Raw genomic sequence first — 6,391 nt, forward strand, 5'->3', positions numbered from 1 at the left:
TTCTTCTGATGCTAGGATAGGTTATATAGAGGTAAGAAAGTGTTTTATGGAGCCAATCTGTGTGTTAAGCATAGAGTCTGTGTATTTCCATGTGTTGTGAGGCACCTCCGTGTGTTATGGATTTTATTGACGTATTGTGGAGCCTGTCCATGGTTTGGTGGACTAGTCTGGTATTTTGGATGTGAGTCGGTATAATGTGGAATGGATCTGGGTGTTCCAAGGCAAGTCTTGGCCTTGTGCAGGAAGCCTGTGTGTTGCAGAACACAGCTGCTCATTTAATTTTCCTATGTGTGGACCATCTTTTGCGGGATACGCTGCTATGAGGAAAGCTGTGGCAGGAAGAGGTTATTTTGTGCGGTCAGTCTATATGTGGCAGGGAGAGACTGTTGATTATGGCTGCGGTCCCCAACCCCTGGGCCACAGACCAATACCAGTCTGTGGCCTGTTAGGAACCAGGTTGCACAGCAGGAAGTGAACGAGTGAAGTTTCATCTGTATTTACAGCTGCTCCCCATCACTCACATCACCTCATAAGCTCCGCCTCCTGTCAGATCAGCAGCACATTAGAGTCTCATAGGAGTGCGAACCCTACCGTAAACTGCGCATGTGAGGAATCTAGGTTGCGTGCTCCTTATAAGAATCGAATGCCTGATGATCTGAGGTGGAGCTGAGGTGGTGATGCTAGCACTGGGGTGTGGCTGAAAATACAGATTATCATTAACAGAGAGGTTTGACTGCACGATAAATGTAATGCACTTGCATCATCTTGAAACCATCCCCCTGCCCCCTGATCTGTGGAAAAATTGTCTTCCATGGCCATGTGGTAGGCAGTCAGCCAGGGCAGCTCTGTCCCCTCCCCCTTCCCATCTTATATGTATTCTAACCAGGAAAAATGTGATATCACATGGGTAGCCTAGGCAGAGAATAAATACCTTAGATGTCCTCTTGCAACAAGTGTCTGTATATGTTGTGGCTATTTTCTATCTTACATGTTCTCGAATGTTTATATTTCAATAAACCTCTACCTCTTCACAAAAAAAAAAAAATTGTCTTCCACGAAACTGGTCCCTGGTGCCTAAAAGGTTGGGGACTGCTGGATTACAGAGTTTTGCCATGTGTTATGGGGCAAGTCTGGTGGTTGTAAGTCAAGTTTGGGTGATACGGGGTGTGTCTGGGTATGGTGGAGCAAGTCTCTGTATTATGGGGCATATACGGACATTGTGAGATATTTTAACACTTGTTGTCCAACATGTTGGTCTTCCATGATGCAAGTCTTGGTGTTATATAGGCAGGACAGTGTTTTGCTAGACAAGTGTGTATATTGTAGGAAGAATCTGTGTGTTGTGGGGCATGCTCTGGTTTCTTATGTTGTGAGGCTAGTCAGTTCATTGTAGCCAAGTTTATGTGGTGTGTTACAGTTCTGTGCATTGGAGAAGTGTATGTATTGTGGACTGTTTCTAGAGATTTTGAAGTGAGTTCTTCATGTTGTGGAGCTGATGTGGTTGATTATGGCTGCGGTCCCCAACCCCTGGGCCACAGACCAATACCAGTCTGTGGCCTGTTAGGAACCAGGTTGCACAGCAGGAAGTGAACGAGTGAAGTTTCATCTGTATTTACAGCTGCTCCCCATCACTCACATCACCTCATAAGCTCCGCCTCCTGTCAGATCAGCAGCACATTAGAGTCTCATAGGAGTGCGAACCCTACCGTAAACTGGGGTAAGTGTGTATTGTGGAGTACGTATGTGTGCGAAAGGGTGCATCTGGTTGAACTGGGATGATTCTTTGCAAGAATCAGTTTCTGTTTCATGGATATGTTTGTGCACTGTGGTGTATCTAGGTGTTGTGTGGTGAGTCTAGGTGTTATGCAGAGACTCTGTATGATAGATGCTTCTGGGTGTTGTGAGCTAAATGCAGTCAACATGAATGCTGCAAGGAAAGAGTGGTGAGAGTATGAGTTGTGATTCTGTGCTTTATGGGGCATACTCTCTGTGTTGTGGGTTCATTCTAGTTGTTTTAGATTGGCTCCTACCATTATGGTCCAGTTCCATGTGTAGTAACAGCAACAATAACAACAACATGATCGGCTAACATCAATAACACTCATTCTTTACCAAGCACTGTTCTAAACACTTTATAGGTATTAACTCGTTTATTCCTCTTAGCAACCATACAAAGTAGGTACCATTATCATTTGTAATTAATAGTTTAGAAAATTAAGACACAGAGAGGTCACGAAACCTTTCTATGGTCACAAAATTAGTAAGTGATGCATGCGAGATTAGAAGCCTGGCAGTCTCAGTTGTGAGTATAAGCTTTTAACCAGAGAGACAGTCTAGGTATCATGGACCAAGTTTTGTATTATATGGGCTGAGCCTGGGTAAGCTGAGACTAGTCTTTGTCTTGTGCCAGTCTGGGCACTGTGTGGTGGATTTTTGCATTGTGAGCCTGGCTTTGCCTTGTGTGAGTCTGGGTGTTTTAGTGCAAGTCTACATGTTGTGGGATGAGTTTGTGCATGTGTTCTGATGTGACCGTGTGCATTTAGGAGGGATTTGTGTTTAAGGGGATATCTCTGCATGGTAGCATTTATCTAGGTATTACAGAGCAAATTTGTGTGGTGTGGGGCCTGTGTGGTAGTGTTCTGAGACAAGTCAGGTTTATGGGCAAGTTAGGAGATGTGGGGCATGTAGTTCTTTATAGGCCAAGCATGAGATAAGAGTAAGTAAATGTGTTGTGGGAAGGGGGTTCCGCATTATGTGATGATGTAAATTTGGAATCATGAATTTAGGAGCATGTTTGTGAATAGTTGGGGTAGCCACCTGTTATGAGACAAAAATATGTGTATGACAGGATGCATTAGAGTGTGTTGGTGTGATGTAGGGCATATCTATGAGTTTAGGGTGTGTGTGTGTGTGTGTGTGTTCTGTTGTGGTTCTGTGCCTTGTGGAGTGATTCTGGGTCTTGCCAGCATCAACAACATCCAGCCTGGGTGTTGTGGAATGGGTCTGTGTATTATGAAGCAAGTCTGTGCATTGCAGAGCAAATTTCTTAATTGTAATGGACTTCTGTGTGTTGTGAATGGTGTCTGGTTTAAGATTCTATCTGTGCTCTGTAGGATATGTGAGTGCTATGGTAAGGTGTCTTTTCTATTGAGTATTTCTAGATGTTCTGGGGCTAGTCTATGCATTATGTGGTGAATCTTTGTGTGGTCAGATGATTCTAGTTATCCAGGGTGGTCTCTTTTTGCTATAGCAGTAATGGTGGTGATGGAAAGAGGGTGATTGTAATACAAATTAACAATTCTAATAGTTTCTATGTGCCAGGCACTGTACAAAGCACTTAACATATCTTAATTCATTTATTACTCACAACAACCCTTTGAAGTAGGAACTATTGTTATCTTTGTTTTACAGATGAGCAAACTAAAGAACAAAGAAATATACTTACCCAAGATGATATACTTAGCAACAGATGGGAGACCTTGATTCAAACCTAGGTAGTCTGTGTCCAGAGGCCTTGCTCGTAACCATTACACAAGCTGTAATCTCTGTTGTAGGCCAGAGTTGTAGCTCAACAGTATGGTAAATCATGTCTGTCCACTATAACGGAAAGATGGAAATCTTTGCTTTGTAAGGGTAATATTTGTGTTGTGTGTGACACACTGGGAAATGTTTAAGTGCATTATAGGTTTTTGCACTGTACAGTAAGTCTGTGTTGTGATGCAATTCTGTGCATTGTGAAAGGAATCCATGTGTTTACAGGCATGCCTGTGAATTGTAGGGTACATCTAAGTGTTGTGGGTGTGACTGAATATGTTATGGGGTAAGTCTGTTTCCTGAAGGGCTTCTTTACATATTTAGGGTGAGTCGTGGTGCTCAGTGGTATTTGTGAGTTGTGAGGCAAGTATGTATATTGATGGGCAAATCTGTGCATTTTGGTGGATTTCTGTGCATGTCTGGGCATATCATGTTTTGCAGGCGGCAGCTCGAGCAGTGAAACCAGTCTATATGCCTTGTAGTAAACCTGAGAGTGGTATAGCAAATTGCTTCATGTGTTTGGGGATATGTGTTTGCATTGTATAGCCACTGTAAGAAATGCGGTTTCTGTGAAGTGGATCTATATGGCAAGTATGTGTTGTGACACAGTTCTGAGCACTATGGGGCTGGAGTATTTTGCTGTGGGATATGTTTGTATGCTGTAGGTTGCATCAGTGTTGTGGAATGAGTGAGGATATTGTAGATCACATCTCTGACTGTGTCCTAAAGCGCAACTTTGAATACTTAAGAGAAAGATGAGGTGTCTCTGCAGCATGAATGTGTCTGTTGTGGAACTAGTCTGTCTGCTGTAGGGCCAGTTTTCATGCTGTGGTGCCAAGCTGTGCATTGTGAGGTATGTCTATCACAGAGTGTATCTGAGGAATTTGGGGTGTATTTTGGTGATATAGGACTACAATATGCATTGTGTGGTAACTGTGTGTTTAGGGGGAGGTCCAGATGTTTTCAGACAAATGAATGCACTGTGGGGCAAGTATTTGTATTGTGTGGTAAGTGGGTTTGTTGTAAAGTGAATTGGTGCATTGCAGCACAGGTTGTGGCACAATCCTGAGCATTAGGGCATGATATATGTGCTGTTGCATCTCTGTGTTGTGGGAGTAAGCTTGTCTGAGTGCTGTGGGGAGAGCTGTACTATGGGTTTAGGTTGTGTTTTGTGGGGTGAGTCTGTGTCCTGATAGGATGGTCTGTGGCCTGGGGTGCTTGTCTGTGTACCACTGGGTGAGTCTGTCTGTTGTGGGAGAGTCTTTGTGTCATGGTGTGTGTCTTCAGGCTGTGTCATGAGTCTGTTCTAGAAAGAAAGTCTGCGTTCTGTGGCAAGAATCCATGTGCTCTAGGACAAGTCTGTGGGCCTTGGGCAGAATCTACGTTCTGTAGTGAGAGTGTGTGATGTGAAGAGAGTCTGTGTGCCATAGGGCAAGGATGTCTGCTCTTGTGAGGGTCAACGTGACATGAAGGAAGTCTGTGTTCTGTGGGGAGAGTCTCAGCTATAGGTTTAGTGAGTAGGGCATGGGAAAAGCCTGCGTACTGTGAGGAGACAGTCTGTCTGATGTGGGGTGAATCTTTTGGCCTTGAGAATATGTATGTCTATAGGAGAATCTGTGTTCTGTAGTGTGAGTCTATACGCAGTGTGTGGCCTGGGAATGGTCTGTGTCATGCGGGGACCGTGTGTAATGTCGGGATTGTCTGTGTCATGAGCCCAGTCTTTATGGTGGGGTGAGTCTGTGTCATGTGGGGTGGGTCAGTGTGCAGTAGGGCTAAATGTATGTTTGTATTATTTGGCCAGCGTGAGCATGAGAGGGTGAGTTTGTACATTGCGGCCACAAGTCTGTTTCCAGGCAAGTCTCCCTTAATATCTACAAATAATAATAGACAACACTTATATAATGGTTACTATGTACCAAACATTGTTCTAAAGGTGCTATTACTATCCCCATTTTACATCTGAGGAAACTGAGGCACAGAGCCATTAAGTAATTGTCCCATGGTCATGCAATTAGCAAGTAGTACTGGTTTGAAACCAGGCAGTCTGTTTCCTGTACCCACACTATTATGAATTCCCTCGGGGCCCTAAGGGCATCAGTGGCCTCAAACATTGGAAACACTTCATGGTCACTGGTAAACATATTAAGAGCAGTTAATTTGGGAGGAAGGAAAAGGGAGTGGCTCAAAGCCCTCCAAGGATTTTTTTTTTTAAATGCAATGTTCTGTATACAATAATGATGGCAGTTTAGCACAGAAAAACTGACGTCATCTCTGTTAAGTAACTCTGTCAGCCACTGCAGGGCTCCAAGACCCTTCCTGGCCCTACAGCCGCATTCTGCTACTGCAGAGGAGAGAATGCGCATGCCCGGGCGAGCCGCCGTTGCCAGGGAAACCAGCTTCCAGTCATAAACAAATCACTGCCTAATGCTGCAAGTAAGGAAAGGACTGGGGCTGGGGCTGTCAGCCAAAGGAGCCCTTTGCAATATGGCAGGCAAGGCAGTCTCCCACACATGCCCACCTCACCCTTTTATCCCCAGAATCAGTAAAGCTAGCGGCCAGGGTCAGAAGTCAATAGAGAAAGAAGGCTTTGTTGGGGCCCGGGGACTGTCAGTAGTGGGTAGCAGGTGATTTTAACTGTCAAATCTTTCTGTGGGCAATATTTAACCCATCTCCTATTAAAAATCTCAGTGCTTTATGTCTTGAGCCTTCCACCTGCAGTGAAAAGAGGTGGACCATTGGAGTGTGTCCCTATCTAGAAGAGATGGTGGCAATGGTAGCATGGATTGGGACTCATCCTACCTCTTTTAAGACCCTACATCAGCCTACTGCCAGCAACAGGCTGGCAGACATTATTTAT

Source organism: Propithecus coquereli, unplaced genomic scaffold (genome assembly GCF_000956105.1).
Source record: "Propithecus coquereli isolate 6110/MARCELLA unplaced genomic scaffold, Pcoq_1.0 Scaffold99, whole genome shotgun sequence".
Taxonomy (NCBI): domain Eukaryota; kingdom Metazoa; phylum Chordata; class Mammalia; order Primates; family Indriidae; genus Propithecus; species Propithecus coquereli.